This window comes from Protopterus annectens, chromosome 4.part0, assembly GCF_019279795.1.
Source record: "Protopterus annectens isolate FY-2018-M chromosome 4.part0, PAN1.0, whole genome shotgun sequence".
Taxonomy (NCBI): Eukaryota; Metazoa; Chordata; order Ceratodontiformes; family Protopteridae; genus Protopterus; species Protopterus annectens.
The window spans coordinates 406,168,290-406,186,131 of record NC_056733.1 but is presented as its reverse complement, the minus strand read 5'-3'; positions in this window follow the sequence as shown (position 1 = coordinate 406,186,131).

Here is a 17,842-nt window from a genome sequence, read left to right as displayed (position 1 = left end):
TATTGCCATCAGTTTAAAGAACAATGAGAATAAGAGGGAACAAAGAATTATGCTCAGGGTCACCCATGTTGTTTAGGAGAGGAGTTATGGGAAACTTACTGGAGTACATCCTGAAAGATCTGCCATGCAGGTACTTGTTGAACCAAGAACATACCTTGTCAGAGAATGTGCATTTTTTAACTTTAATGGTAGGATTCTATGGACAGCATGCTTGAATGTTCTTCTTGAAACAGTAACCAGAGAACTAGTTAGTTTATCTGTCAGCAATGGAATCAAGGTTGGCTTGTAGAGGGTATTCCTCTGCTCCTCTAGGCATTCTTGTTTTAGGGAAGGGGGACTATTGAGGCCATTTTGAAAAGGGTTAATGTAGGTTGAGTGCAGCTAGCTGGGATGACCCTATTTGAAAAGGATGAATTAGATTGATGTTGCTTTAAAAATGAATAAATGTTTTGCTAAATTGGTCTTTGACTTGCTTTTTAGTTATGATCTTGAAATAAAATTAAAGAAGTTAAGAAGTGGGTCCACTGGAGTAAGGTAATGTGGTCAAACCTGTGGTGGTTAAGTTTCAGAGAGTCATTTATGTTGTGAATTATTCCTATATAGACTTGGGAAATTACTTATAATCTGGCCTCCTTCAATTTATTCTTATTAATGCATATTTATTTTATTTTATTTTATTTTACATTTGTTAAACCCTTCATGCATGCATTTTCTGAAGAATATGAAGTCTGAAATTCAAATGTCTACCATTTAGTGACTTCAGTCCTCAATGATTTGCTATAAAACCATAATGTTTATGAAGAACAGACTAGGAATGTGAGGCAAAAATCTGGACATTTTGTATAAGTCTAGACAGTTGAGAGTAATAGGTCAGTGTCTTAGCCAAACCTGGGTTACCAGTGTTATAGAATAATATCTTGCTTCTTCAGTGACATTGCAGTTACTGAACTTGATTGCTGTGTGTGTGTGTGTGTGTGTGTGTGTGAGTGTGTGTGTGTGTGTGTGTGTGTGTGTGTGTAGTAGTAGTTATGATTGAATACACCCAACATCAGCTGGCAAAATTGTGAAGTAAAAACAGAAAAAAAGGCAACATCAATATGCCAATACACATATGCCGAGAAACAGCCACAGCATATTTAAAACTTAAAACATAAAAAACAAATAAAAAACATTGTTTTTTGCATAGGGCAAGCCCTCCCCTACACCACCCCAACCCCCTGTTAATTATATGTACTTATGTCAAAATCGCACAAACATGGGGTAAGGTCATACTCCCTAACCCTGGGATTTATGCAGTGTCACTTCCCTGTTGATCAACAGCTTAGTCAATCATATATGGTTGACTAAACAGCTCTTGACTCAGCACACTCAACATACTGCAGGGAAATACACAACAATGCACAGAACTTATTGTAAATGGCATCAACAACACTAAACCAGAGGCCATTGCCAACCTTCTGGTTGACAGGTTCAGCTCAGAGTTCTCCCTCCCCCTCCCGACAATAGTCCAAAGGAAATACCACATAACACAAGCCCCCCAACCATTACTAGAGAACAAGTCATTAATGCAATTTACAAGGCCAAAAAACACTGCATCAATAGGCCTCGATAACATTCTGGGATGTTTAATAAGTAGCATGAAACATGACTTCCCTGGTCCACTTGAATCACTTTTCAGCTGGAGCCTTCAGCCAACTTTTGTGCCAAGAGAATGGAAGATGGCTACAGTCATCCCCCTGCACAAAGGAGGTCCAACCACTGATCCGGGTAACTACAAACCTGTACATCATACCAGCCTCATATGTAAGGCCATGGAAAGAATCATCATGTACATGATAAATGATATTAGTAACCATTTAAATGCTGGCTCCATCACAGCTCGGCTTTGGTAAAGGAAGGTCATGTCTATTAAATCATTTTTGAGAGGGTCATCAAAGCATTGGATGAAGTCAAGATTGTGCACTGAGCTTACCTTGACCTGTTGCCAAAATATGAGCATGCATATGAATAAGCAGCGAATGTGGAAATGTAACATAGGCCAAAGAAGGCATGCTCAAATGTTGCTACATAAAGCAACAATCCCATGGTGTATACATGAATAGTACAGTGATGGTCTATGCATTATGTAAAGGAGGACAGCCTGTATAAAGCAGCCATACTTAGATGATATAACATGGCACCATCATTGCCAATACATGCAGACACAAAGCCAGTATAGCAGTGTGACAGTAGAACACAGTGTCATACAAAGCACAGAGGCAAAGATATGTCCTATTGTTGAACAGACATGACATGGCAACTCACAAAACATACCCATCTCACTGTGTTATTTGTGAAGTATGGGCAAAATGTTGTTGGTGAGTTGCTGTGAATCCCACACATGCATACAGTGTAAATCTTGCATCAGTAGCAGCATGTTAACTGTAAAATTCATAACTGTGACATACAGGGCCACAGTGTATTGGGCATAATAACACTATATTGCACAGCATGAATAGGAGCACACACATACGTAAGAAGTACCAAACCTGTCCACATAGAGCAATGTATGCATCAAGTACAGCAATGCATGGGCATCAACATGATTACTACATGTCTCGTGGTAATGCATGTCATGCACCAGGTGAAACATAATGCAAAATGTCACATATCTGCATTGTGCAGTCAGACAAGTATGACATAAATATGGCAGCAATATGCTATGCATGCGCAAGAGTGCCTATACGGTCCAGTTGGTTATATGGCCATGGTGGCAGCAGTACAAAAGTAGATCACACAGACAATACCTACTGTCTTGAAGGCCTGTCCTGAGTGGGATGAACATTATGAATGATCTCTTGCACTATTTCCACATATGAGTCTTGCGTAACCTCCACCCTATCCTGGAAGAAATTCCCCATTAGGTCTCTTAACTTTGTCCAAATGTCATCAGTCATTACCTCCCAGATCTGGTCCTGAAAATTTTCTGCTGGTGGTAGTGGTTAGGTCTCCTCTGGGGATGCAGCAGGGATGATGTCACTTGCAGGTACAGGTCCATTCTCATCATCATCGTCATCTCCATCATGGTTATTGCCATCATCAAAATCTGAGGACTTGGGCAATAATCTGGCATGTGCTCATCTCCAGCATCTGATAGGAGAGTATCCACGGGTCCCATGCTCTGTCAAGGTGAATCACATAACAAGAAAGAATGTACATAATATGCATTCCTATAACTATAGGAGTACATAACACTGTGACACAGTGCACAGGCAGAAAACATTCAGTATGACACATTACAATTGCCTATAGTCAAATCTACCTCCATATGTAATGTAAGACATGAATTCAAACTATAGCAATGAAAACCACAAGTCAATCATTCTGTAAATTCCTGTGCAAAACATAACTGAAACAAAAACTGATGTTCACATAAAGAATGCAGCAGACATGAACTACTATGCCTTCAACATGATCCCTGCATATAAGAAGAAAGGTATATCAACATACTTTACAGGTGTCATTACAAACGCATTCTCAGATGAAATCTCCTATAAGAATTATGTATAAGGATTATGATAAAAACAAGTGAGGCTAGCAGGTGGATATTCTTGCACTTAACACATCCCCAGTTTCCTATTATCTATAGTTACAGATGAGTTCAATAGAGATCCATGTCATTCATAACAGAATGTAAGAAGGTTACTCCAGTGCATAACATGGCATGCATAACACAGCTTATCTATGGAAATTCTGCCATTACCTGAACATTTGCTAACCAGCCATCCTTATGCATGACCAACTCATGCACAACCAGCACATATAGATATCATAACATATGAACACAATGAAGCATGTCATGATACAGTAGCATACAATACTAACATGTACCTACATTGCAAAACAAGTGCTACACTGTTAGTCCACTGTGAAAATAATAACGTAGCACAATTACTGTGACCTGTAGTGAGTAATACTTGAGGTAAACCTCACTACATTGGCAAGCAGACTGTCTGAGAGGATATCACTAATTCCACGTTTCCTATCTTGTATGTGTGTCTTGCACATTTATGTTGGTGTGTGAATATCTGAATCCCTCACAGCTGTAACCCAGGTATCTGTGCAATGACTCATCTTAACAGCCTCCTAAGAACCTATTTGTACAATGAAGATATACTGAGATGAAATATCAGTGGAAAATATAAAAGCTATATGCGTGTGAGATGAGCAATGCAACATGGCAATTGACTGACACAGTGATATCAAATGTCTGGAATACAACACAACAACCTACATAAAATGGGCAATCATAAACACAGTGACAGCATGTGTCATATAAAACTGTTGGTTATGTTATAAAAACAGTACTGTCTGTCTACTAATGTATCAATGCCTTACATACATTTTTAGCAGTCTCTATGTATGTAACTGCAAAATGCAAACAGAGTAATGTTGATCTGAGATTATATAACAGGCAAATATAAACGACGAAATGAATTGGCCATGTGCACAACAATAACCAAAAAGAAGAAGAACAGTGCAAACGTCACTGATAAACTTTCAAAAAGCACTGTGAGGAGGCAAAACACCGGTCAGCCCAGATATAATCGCAAAACGTTTATTGGAAAGATGATAAGCGTTAAACGCCAACCTAAAAACAGCGTTTTTCATCTGCACTTCAGACTTCTTCAGACAACAGTTCTAACCATTACAAGGTTACAGGTTACAACTGTTGTCTGAAGAAGTCTGAAGTGCAAACGAAAAATGCTGTTTTTAGGTTGGCGTTTAACGCTTATCATCTTTCCAATAAACGTTTTGCGATTATATCTGGGCTGACCGGTGTTTTGCCTCCTCACAGTGCTTTTTGAAAGTTTATCATGTGCACAACAATTCCTAAACACAGGATATGTGTGTTGCAAACAAAGCATCACCGTCTTGTAGATAGAAGTCCTAGCCATACTGAACTGAAGTACATGTCAGACATAGTGTGCCAACATCAGATCAAATGCCAAGACAGAGACACCCATTCTGTGTGTGAATAGGCAATATATGCACAGTAGAGAAGTCACTGAACACCACAGCCAGACATACAAATGTGCCACCACCTGCGTACAAACAGCAGTAAAAACACAATTAATTTTCATGTGAAACACCATAGTGAAATGGACTGTGACAGTTACACATAACTGACTGTTATCTAGGTTGTGACGTACAATTAACAACATTACCCTCAGCAAACATGCCCTGCTCTTAACTCTTATATAAACAATTTTTATGAATTACATACTGGTAATGTATGACTATTGCAGTTACTTTGCAGAAGCATGCTGATTAGGCTTGCATTAATAGTAACATGCGTGGAGGTGCAAACCACGCCAGTCCTCTAACAATGTTCCTGTCTATTCTAGGTAAAGTAATGTGAAAATGTATTAAGCATACCTCTTTCTCTCTCCTTTTGTTTCTACAGCTTGTGCATGTACAATGGTCTATTCATCTGCAAAATGTACAAAGCATGTATGAATGGCAATTACTAGGTATGTATAAAATAATGAAATACAGTGAGCAGCACATATTCTCTACCTTTTACATTGGATAACAGTACAATACTCTGCATATTCATTTATTACTGTTTCACACACACATGACTTTATACATTGGAGGACCTGAGATTCAAACCTGCACCTCTCAGCAATGTTCACACTATAACCCTGATACCTACCGCCCTAGCTAATCCATCCTGACTGCGACTCCCTGGAATAATTGCAGTTAAACAAATCAAAGGTATGGCTGTGCAGGGAAGGAATAATAACATGTGTCAGGGCTTCCACATTATAAGACGGTTAAACTACACTCCAATTTTCCCTATGTGCTGCCCATTTGTAAACCAAAACATGCAGTCTGACTACATATCAGCACAGTGGTCACAAAAAAAAAAAACAAAAAAACACATCTGTAACATTTCATAGCTCAAACTCTGGAAAACAAATAGCTGCTTTTAACAAACTACACCAGGCTGTCTGTTCAATACATACATCAAAATGTAGCTTAGGTAGGAAGGCAGGAAATATCTACATAGATTTTATTGTTACGTAATAAATTATACATCACAAATGTCCCTGATATTTGGGGATGTTCCTGGTTTAGACTCAAACTGTATATCTGTCTCTCTCACTCCTTCAAGTAACAGTAGGACAAGATGGTGAACTGCACTTAATAAATAATGACAGAGCTTAACAGTACATTAACTTTGGCAATATTATAACATTGCACATTCCTGTATACTGCCACTGTCACCTGTCACACAGTAGCAGTAACATGATAAATATGTCCCTAATTATCACAAATTATTTCTGAATTATTACCTGATTATGTTAAGATGTGTCTCTGATTGGTTGAGAGCTATGTTGCAAGTGTACAGAAGTTTCCCTCTGTGGTCAAAGCCTTACACATAAAGCTATAGTAACATACTGCTGTTACCAGAAGAATTACAGATAACAGAGATCTTCGTAGTAATCTGACAAATTGATGGTATGAGTATATGCATGTAATCAAGAACTGTAAACATGAACAAGCAGGTATCCATACAAGACGTTTTAAGACATTTTCACAGACAGACAGATAAAATGTAATGAAAGCTATCCCCTACATGAATTTGAACCCCAGAGTTAGCCACAATGTTTGTACATTGGTCTAATGCTTAACAGGGTGAGCTAATACACAGTGCAACATGTTCCCTCATAATAAATTACTGTTGGTTGTGTGTTTCCACATCCCTGCAGATAGCAAAAGAATATGCAACCATCTGATACCTAAAAGCTATAGTCCTTCATACTTCACACATGCTTGAGAGATGTAACTACAAGGTAGCATTAAGTTTTACAATGTACAATCTTTGCTAGACATGTTGACTTGCAGTGGTCTTAGCAATAATGTGTTCAACAAACAGTATTAAACAATAATGTTCATTTTTATATGCTATACTTACAGAAAGCAATGTATTAGTATATGCATGTTGCTATGTAGTGTGCAGTTGTATTTATGTTCTGGATATGGACTGATGCTTATTAATACATGTGCTATAAATAGTTCCTCAATAAAAATATATCTGGTTTTATGTCTGGTTACCTTGTACTGTCTGGGGTACATGATAAACCATTGTTGATGATGAGGCTTTCTGAAGTGTTCTAGTTGTGCAATTACTACTGCAGATATATTTTCTGATAAGAGTGATGTAGTAGACGTTATCACTGAATTTCATCTCAAACATATAAAATGGGTACATCACTGACTGCCCGCTACTGATTGTGTTGATATAGCTATTCATGCATAACAGTTCAGGTTGCTATGACTGCTTGTTTTCCACAGTTTGTCTGTTTAGGCTTGTGTTGCATAACATCTAATGACAATACATTTTAGGATGTGTCTCATGAACCATGGTTGTGTCTGACAGCAATCCAACATTATTGGTTTACACATATGTTATGAGGATTATGTTAATGTGAAGTGCATTTAGAGTGTTCTGATGAGGTATCACAATGGTGTAGTGGTTGGCCATCCACTGTTGTGATACCCATTGTAATGAGTTCAAATACACCCTGTACAAATATCACAAGTTATGATGTTGTTTCATGTCTTATGTATTCAGATATTGTTTTCATATCACATATGTTGTTTTATATGTCACACTACTATATTGGACAGTGAGTATTTTATATAAATTTGCAGTGCACAGGAATGTAGAGAAGGTCAATTGCCATAATTTGCAACATTATCATCTTCATGCGTGGGCCCCCACATTACTCTAACCATGTGCATATAACTATCTTTCAGATGGAAAATAGACCTAAGGTCAACAATTTTTTTCCACAAATGAGATTAGAATTGTTACTGTGTACCAGTATGGACTTAGACTCCTTTGACAGATGGGAAATACTGTTTGGAGGAATGAAGTGTGTACTGACATTACAGACATGATCAACACTATGAGAGATCACAACAGATCCTGGGAGGCCTATCGCTGATGGTGCCCTGACATGATCCTTCATGCAGCCAACTGGGTATGCCTGTATGGCAGGTCAAGAGATGCTGCTGGTGGCGTTCCACCTTTGACTCCCCCCAGACTAACTGACACAGTTTCTTGCATGCCTGCATACAGCAAGTCGTGATCAATGTACTGTATATCTGGTGTTAGAAATGAAGCAGGTGTGCCAGGTTTTGGTGCTTTGCAGAACATTGTTGCATCCAGAGTGCCTCAGTACAGATTGCTGTTGCATGCATATTCATGTATTGTTATTTTTGTGTTACAGCAGCAGAAATGCATTATGCACATGGGGCCACACATGCTGACTATGACCAACTGGTGTAATTTCATGTCAGTACATACATAACACTACCTGCAGCATATGTAATGTTGTTTGAATTCATTTGCACAGGTCCATTCATGGCTGCACAACAGCAATACATGACAGGTGAGTGTCTCTATATACTGTTATTGTGATTAAAACCTATTATTGCCTCTGCCTCCTGTCATGCCAGTGGTGTGTACTGACATTTTGGTATTTCCCTGCCTTTATAACCTACAGATATATCTTCAGGAGACATGAGTCATGTGGGTACACTTACAGACAGAATGGGTATGGTTTCCCACCATGTTCATAGGCTGCAGCACTGCGTAGCACACCTGTGTTGTATGAAATCAATGTTACTGTTTTTTATACACAGGGACACTTGGCCAACATAGTATGTCATGTGAGTATCACTGTATCCAGTTACTGTGTTGTATGTGCCATCATGCACCTATGCCTGTGAATGTGGATTCATGACTGTGTTTGATTGTTTTTATTTTCCTACTACAGGATCCACTTTATAACAGACAACAAACTCACCGCACAGGGAGGGTGTCACCAGATGCTATTTCCTCATTTTCCTACATGTCAGTGCTGTTACTCCTTATTGTTGTCCTTCAATAATACTGCAGCCTTCTACCCTTGCTAGGAGAGCTGCCATCAACACCTCAACTTTGACTGGTATGTGTATATATATTACTTAATGTGTGTTGTACTTTAATGTACATTAAATGGTATTAAATGGTAAATTATTACAGTAATGGTACATGCTGGCAAGTATGTGCTTACTAATACTGTACGTATGCCATTGTTTCCCTACAATAGTTGCATTTCATCCCTCACCTCTGGTGCTGGATTCCCCATGAGTACATATCAGGTGTGTCTTATGTTGTTATTTCTTACATATGTCATGTATGTTGCATATGTAATATAACTGCTAACTCTGTTGAAAAAGATTCCATGGGCCACACATGGACATAGACTCTTGGTAAGTCCTTAGCATCTGTAACACTGTAGTGATATAGTTATGCCATATGTCAGTACTGATAGCCAGCATGTGATATATGCATGTTTATCTGACCTGTGTCATCAGTCTCTTTTTTTTTATTAGGATGTCTACTGCCTGCATCCTCCATTAGCCTCTCCCCATATCCTGAGGTGGAATGGGGGGTGTCTCATTGCACTAGCATGGCTCCTGGCACACAGGACACATACTTGGTGATACAGTCTGACCCAGATGGTGACAGTCATGTGGATGAGGTTATAACCTTAGATGTGGAGAAAAACATGTCCAGTAATTCTGACAATGTTGAGACTTCAGATGGTGCACACGCACTGCCTTGTTGAGTCTGCTGGTGATGTTGGCACTTCTCACAATACAGTGATGCTGCCAGTGCAGTAGAAGTTGGCATGTAGCTGGTGTGCATGGGCATGTGTCAGATGGTGTCTGCCTACTCCTACAGGCAATTGACCATTCCCAGCTATGTCATAGATCTGACATCTGGTGCACTTGCCCATGCCACAGATTGTGTTGCACACCCACTGTGTGTGTTATATGAAAGACAGGAGCACAGATGCAGTGAGGTCATGGTAGCATTGGCTGTTCAGAATGACAACATCTTATCTGTGGCATGGTCCACTGAAATCCTGTTTATGGCAGTGCTACAGCAATGCCATAATATGAGCATTGTTGACTTTGCATAGCCGAATAGCACATGGGAGTGGCAGGCCTCCTCTCAGTAGATCAACCCTTGTCCATCTAGCATCAATGCCTGTGCTGCAGTGTGCACACACATCTACTGCTGGCCGATCCAATGTGGGTCTGGCAGTCACAACCAGACAGTCAACTCACACCCATGCTCCTACCCACAGTGTGTCTCCACATGCTGGTGTCAACCCATCAGTCAATCTGTGGAGCAACATGGGCTGAGTGTTTCCATACATGGAAGGGGCAGCCAGGAGTGCTATGTGAGCTTTCAGTATGGGCAACGTACACTGCATTACAGTAACACTGACAGTTGATACACTATGTCCTGTAGTGTCAGTCTCACCCCATGGCAATGAAGAACCTGTGCAGACCACTGATGATTTCATCTGTCTGTGGTTGTTGTGAAGTCTGATGCCACAGGTATCTTTCACTTTTACTGATCTAGGTGGCTCCATTCAATACATGATCATTTTTCCATACTTTACATTGCTATATATTACTATTGATATAGACAACCGTTCTGAAGTATGTCCTGACTTGCTTTCCTGTTTGCATCATTTGCTAGTGGAGATATGGTATTCACAAAAGTATGTCCCTATTGTCTGTCATACACAGATACCTGTATACACACCTGTATCACTTGTGGTCTGTGCTGATGGTCCCTGTCATGATAGACTTGTATATGTTTACACTGTTATATGTTGCAATTATGTTATTATGTCTGATGATCAGTGTGTACATCTACTGGGTGATGTCCATTCCATGCAATATGTGCTACTGTGGTGGGGTAATACCTGAACATCAGGGTTTAATCTTTGTACTTCTGTATGTGTGGCTTGTCATGACTCATAGGTACATGTCAGATGCTGCCACTTGCTTGAGCCTGGCCATGTAGTCATGTCCTCCATCACCCACACTGGTTTCTTCTTCCTCCTGAGTTCTCCTTCTTCTGCTTTGATAGCTGTGCAATGTTATCTTAAGACATCTTGGCGTTCTTGGGGTAGTTCACCCACACCTTCAGCAGGAAGACTATGTGTTGTTGTTGTTGTTGTTGTTAGCATATTGTGTAACATGATGCACACAGTAATCATCTGTACTGCCTTTTAGGTGTGTATTGCAGTGCACCCCTGGATGTATCCAGCTATCTGAACCTGTTTTCTAGTACACCAAACCCACACTCTATGGTGTTTCTTTCCTTGGTGTGCCCTCTGTTGTAGGCCTCATCTGCAGAGTTGGAACGTTTTCTGTATGGGATCATTAGTCATGGCTCAAGTGGATAACCACATTAACCTGCATATGTTGTTATTATGTCTGAGGCTCAGTGTGTACATCTACTGGGTGATGTCCATTCAATGAAATCTGTGCGACTGTGGTGGGGCAACACCTGAACATCAGGGTTTAATCTCTGTACTTCTGTATGTGTGGCTTGTCATGACTCAAAGGTGCATGTCAGATACTGCCATTTGTTTGAGCCTGGCCATGTGGTCATGTCCTCTGTCGCCCACGCTAGTTTCTTCATCCTCCTGAGTTTTCCTTCTTCTGCTTTGATAGCTGTGGAATGTCATCTTAATATATCTTCAGGTTGTTGGGGTAGTTCACCCACACCTGCAACAGGAAGAGTGTGTTGTTGTTGTTGTTGTTGTTAGCATATTGTGTAGCATGATACACACAGTGATCATCTGTGCTGCCTTTTAGGTGTTTATTGCAGTGCACTCCTAGATGTATCCAGCTATCTGAACCTGTTTTTTAGTATACCAAACCCACACTATGGTGTTTCTTGCCTTGGGGTGCTCTCTGTTGTAGGCCTCATCTGCAGAGTTGGAAGGTTTTCTGTATGGGGTCATTAGTCACGGCTCAAGTGGATAACCACATTAACCTACATATGTTGTCATCATAATATAATGTTAACAGGGATGTATTTAGTTTACATCCTACCTGTGCTCCTGTACTTGCTCAGTAGTAGTTCCTCAGGTATTTCTCTGTGTTGTAATGCAGCCTTTAGACCACTTCCCTTCTATATGGTAGCATCATGGATGCTCCCGGGGTGTGTCACCAAGATATTTGTTATGCTGCCATCTGCTGCACACACCACCTGACAGTTCAACAATGACTACCCCTTTCTATTGATGTATCCTCCTGATTCTGGTTGCACGGGGTCTTAATAGGGATGTCCGTGCAGTCCCCAAGAACATGGGGGAAGTTGATAATGTTATAGAACTGGTGCATGAAGTTTTGCTGCTCCTTGGGTTTAGATGGAAAGTACATATGTTCATCTACCTTGGTGAGCATTGTTGCCAGGAATTGTGGGGGGATGTGACAGGCAGCTGTCTGTGATACTCCCACAGCATCTCCCATATGTTGTTGTATTCTCCCAGACGCCAGTACACCTAGGCTCAGACAGACTTTGGTTTCAAGAGGTATGGAGTTGCCTTGCAATGTACACACAGACATGTGTGGGGCATAGATGTTGCACACAGCCTGCAATAGCCATTTGTCTAAGCAGTACCTGTAAATAATTTTTTGATCTGAGAGTTGGCTTTGTTGTAGCCTGATTCTCTTGTCTAGTTGGCTGCCATCTAGGACGCACGGAAAGATCCTCCTATATGGCTTGCAGTACCATAGCCTGTTGCAGTTCATTCACTGCAGGTAACACTTTTTTTATTTTTTTACAATTCTGTAGGGTTCTGTGGGCGATAGCTTCTTTTTCCTGGGTTGCAGTATGGCATTCGCTGAAGATCTTGGAAAGCCAGTGTTGCACTTTATCGCATTTAAGTTGCATTGGGCACTTGTTTTTTATTTTGTTGGACTCTGACAGACATGCACAGAGTCTGTAATTATCCTACACTGAATAAATAAGTACTCAGACTGATTCCAGTGTGTCTTCTGAAATCGTGTCGGCTGATGGTGCGCTAAAGTCTTCATGCAGCATGCTGCCCTTTCCATAACTAGATTTTGGAATCTGGCTGTTAGTCTAGCATATTTCCTGGTTTGTGAAGTAAACAGTTCCTAGGTGCCCTGAACATACCATACATTTAGTACAACTTCATATCTGACACTCGTTCACTCACAGCTCTTACTGTATTAGTGAAATTGCTATTTATAACAGCATAATCAAATAGTATTATGTTTTCTTTCCACTGCAGTGTAGAAAAAGATAAGTAACTTTTTTTTTCTTTTACCGACTTTTTAACTTGCTCTTTCAAATTCTTTGCTTCATAGTCCCTGTGGTTTTGAACAAACCATATCCAATTCTGATGACTGGCTTTAAAGTAAAAAAAATGTATGGTAAAGTAAATTTAGAAACACATAATCTATTTGCAGATATTATCACTGTGGGCAGAAAAGCAGAGTTCAATAAATCTTGGCTTTGTTACTGCACATTGCAGAGAGATTCCAAATGACTGTGCATAATCAGGCAGTCACATAGTTATCCTATAATGCCATTATTGTCCCTTCTGCATATTTAAAACATTAAAAATGCAAAAACAATTCACACATAATTTATCATTAACTATAAGTGCTTAGAAATAGTCTAGCCTGTAATAGAAATGCACCCTGGGGATGCAGAGCAGTTTAAGGATCTTATTTAATATGTGTATGATTGTTTTTCTCATATTGATTTTTGTTTTTATGGAAAAAATGCAAAGTAATATAAAAAAGTCAAACAATGGAGTAAAAAATAACTAGTATAATGGTAAGACGTTCCTTCAAAAATTATAAGCTTTATTAACAAGGGGAGTGTAAGACAAAATATTTGAGAGACTACACTGGTTAGACATAGTTGAAAAAGTTACTTTGTACTGACAAAATTCAAGGGTCAGAATTAGGTACATGTGATGTTTTTTATTTTTTTCTCCAGCTTGACATGAGCAAGGTTAACAGTTACTCATGGACTGAGGATGGAGTGTTTTATGTGCTGGTAGCAACAAACCCATCTTGTGTCCTGTCAGTGGGATGGAAATCACAAATGTCATATCCTTGGGACCCTTAACTTCAGAAAGAAGCTTCCAGAAAATATGCCATGAAATATTATCAAAATGCGAGCATGATCTAGGAAAACCAAAAAAGAAGATTAGCAGTGTGATGTTGTATATATACACAAAACTGCACGAGAAATAAAAGATTGGACTGATAAATCTCAATATGTAAAAGTATTACATAGTATGTCAAAAAACATTCTATTCACCAAAAATGGGGGGGGGGGTAGGGTCTTCAGATGAAGATGGTCTTTGAAACTGAAAGATCTGTTTAAAGAATAAATAAATAAATAAATAAATACGTTTTCCCATTAACTTTGGGCTTTGTTTGTACCTATTGATATCTTAGACTCATTCTTTCCAATAGTACACCTTTAATATACCAAGTCTTCCTGGAAGAGGGATTCCAGCCCACAGAGCAATTGCCTTATTGCATGCGTTCTTACTGGCATCTTGACAGCAAACTAAGTAGCTGATCTCTGGTACCATCATGCTTCAGGCAGTGCTAAAAGTCTGTGTTCTAACCTGTAGAGAGCTACGTCTTAGACCTTCACCTTGAAGAAGAAACATTGCTATTGGTTGTTGTTTCCTCCTTGCTCCTGATTTCATCCTGAATTCTCAGTGTTGTAGGAAGATAACTTGTCCCTATGTACCCGCAAATAGAAGATGAGATATTCAGAGGAGAGCTTTGGAAACTCTTCTTAAAATCCTAAAGGCATTCCTTGAACAACAGCACCTTCATCAGTGTATCTGCTGTCATCTGAGACATGTCTACCATCTTTAATACTTACTCCTCATCACATAACTGCAACATCATGCTTACCATTGCAGGTGTACTTCCTGTGCTAGAGGAATGCACATGCTGGCAGAAGCCTACATACCTGACAGCTAATGAAGTGCCAGCAAGCCATAAAACTGTGGCAGCATGCTGTACACTGTTTGCTCTTCTATCTTGAACAGTTTCAGCACCTTATGGGTATGCGTGTATGTGTGTGTGTGTGTGTGCATGCGTGCATGTGTGTGTGTGTGTGTGTGCGCGTGCGCGTGTGTGTGCGTGTGTGTGTGTGTGTGTGTGTGTGTGTGTGTGTGTGTGTGTGTGTGTGCGCACGTGCGAGTTGGTGTGTGCATATACATGCACATTTGTGAGATAACACATGTGTGAGGTCAGAATGCCATGGTGGAGATGATGCAACATACATGCAGGGGAAAGCATGGCACAAAACCTCTATCTAAACAAATCAGATGGGGACAATATGGACAGCAGGTTTCAATGTTGTCTTTTCCTCCTTTATATTTAATGATGTGGCTACAGTGGGATTACAAGAGCTTAGGCTGTATGTATTGTTGATGGAAACAGTTAGTGCACATTGAACACAAACAACATAATCCAAATGCATGTGGTCCTATCTGTTAATTGTGTTTTTGGAGTTTGTGAATATTCCAAGAGTTGCTTGCTTTTTGTTACTAATGATGACTGAAGCATACAGCCATACAATATTTAATTTTATGCTGCAACTGATGATATTCGTGCCTAAAGTCTGATGTAAGGACAGCATTCAACTGGGATTCAGCCAGCTGGTACTGTATATTTAGTAGTTGTATATATAGCATTATAAGTTCACATCTGACATCAGAAGCAAATATCAGGAAGCACAAACTACAATATCAATGTAGCAAGGAGCTAATGAGATGTATAATGCATATCAGAGAGCTGTTGCATGCATAGGCAAGTACAGCATATATAACCTGTGAATAGCTGTAGAGAGATATATCAGATGGACTTGGAGGGGAAAAACAAATAAGTACAACATGGCATGACACAGTTTCCAGCAGTATGTATTGTATAGCTATAGTGATCTGCAAATATTTGTCTGCCCTGACCTTATCCTACCTTCAGATCCACTACTGCATATGCTATAATGCCCACACCATTTTAAATTAGTCCCTATACAGTAGGGCTCCTTCTCCTTGGCTTACTATGTTCTGAAAACTGAAATGCATTCCTTAAAAGGCATTCATGTTTAGGTGATACAGACAGGCCACTGCTATGACTGATCATTGCCATAATGTGCATGTGATGAGGTAGATGCGCATATGTCATTAAAGCAGTGTGTGTTATTGCCGTTTTACAACACTCTCCTGTAATAGTTTCTCACTGTTGCTAACAAGAATAGTAACAATTCTCACAGCTAGCATTTTAAGTCCAGATCTGATGTGAATGTGATGAAGCAGGTGAACATTTGCATTGGTCACTTAAATACCACATTATTGCATAGATGTGTAATTATTTCTATTTCATGTTTCTAAACCGTGCTGTTTTCTTGAAAATGATGCAGTTACCATGTAAAGTTTACACACCTGGTGGTCACAGAAAGCACTGCTGATAGCTTCATAGGAAAATACTAGGCTATCAGTGTGTAGACTATTACAAGCCTAGCCAATAACCAGAGGTCAGAATCAAACCCTTTATCTTGTATCTGTGAGGTTAAGATCTTAACCTTTATGACAACCCTATGTCTATATAACACAAATCATGCATGACCTGTACACAAATGTGTTCTGGCATGGACTGTACATGGGGAAGTGTGTCATATAACACATATCACCAGCACAGAATATTACATGCCACAGGAATGTTGCCCTGCATGTTAGTATGATAAATGGATAAACATTAGTGTCCCTGAAACCAGATTAATCACAGGATTTACATAGAATGTAGAGTTTGTTAATTCAAATATAGCAGGAGGAAATTTAAAATGCCTTTTCTTTAATGATGATGTTGGTATTGGAGTTAAAATAATCTACTTCCTTATGTGTTTTAGGTAAAGAATAATCTATTTTTACATTTTGTAGGTATTAGCAGGTTTTAGTATGGGCTAATTTTTTGTTGTTTGCTTAGGCTGGGATGGATTATCTTTGATGTACTGAGCTTTGAACAATCATAGTATATTCACCTTGCATGGCATTTTGGAAGAAAGATGGCTGTATGACACTGCTGCTAGTTGTACTTTGTCGATTTCATTGTTTACTGGTAACTATATAAAGGTTTAGCAGGCACAGTGAGCTCCATGTTTCCTTGTTGGCAAGAGGTGGAGGCAAACATATTGATAAACCTAGGAAATGGCAATCAGTTTCTTTCAGAAGGTTTGGTCTGATATGACCAGGACATACCTTGGGGTAGCTATAGCATGGTAGATATCTGGACACTGTAGTTTCATATATTCAAAACAGCAATACCAGCATGGGTGATCAGAGATGTCAAGGATACACCCATAAGAGATGCACTTGATACAGTATTATCTGGAATGCTATTCACAATGATTAATCAATATAATACACATTTTGTCAGAGTGCATAATTAGTGATGTATGTGCTCTATATGATTTGAGCCTCGTGCTAGTATATATAGGTTTGTGATGATGCATATTTATGTGCAGACCAGCTAGGACTGGTGAAAGGTATTTAAAAATATGCTAACATTTGCATTATGTCAGCAGCTGCTGAAAGAATGTCTGAATTCAATCACTGTATTGCAAAGTCAAATGAACAAGTCATTGATGAAAATGAAAAAAAATGACTTCATATTGGAAGGGCACAGAGAGCATTATGTGAAGGAAGGTTTGCTGGTAAACAAATTATGTCAGAACAGTTGTCCAATCATTCCATTCTGCCATAGAGCAAACAATAAATGAATACAAACCACCTAGACTGAAGATGGAACATTAGGGCTGAAACTCCAAAGAAGATCAAATTATATTCACATGCTCACACACACACACACACACACACACACACACACACACACACACACACACACACACACACACACACAC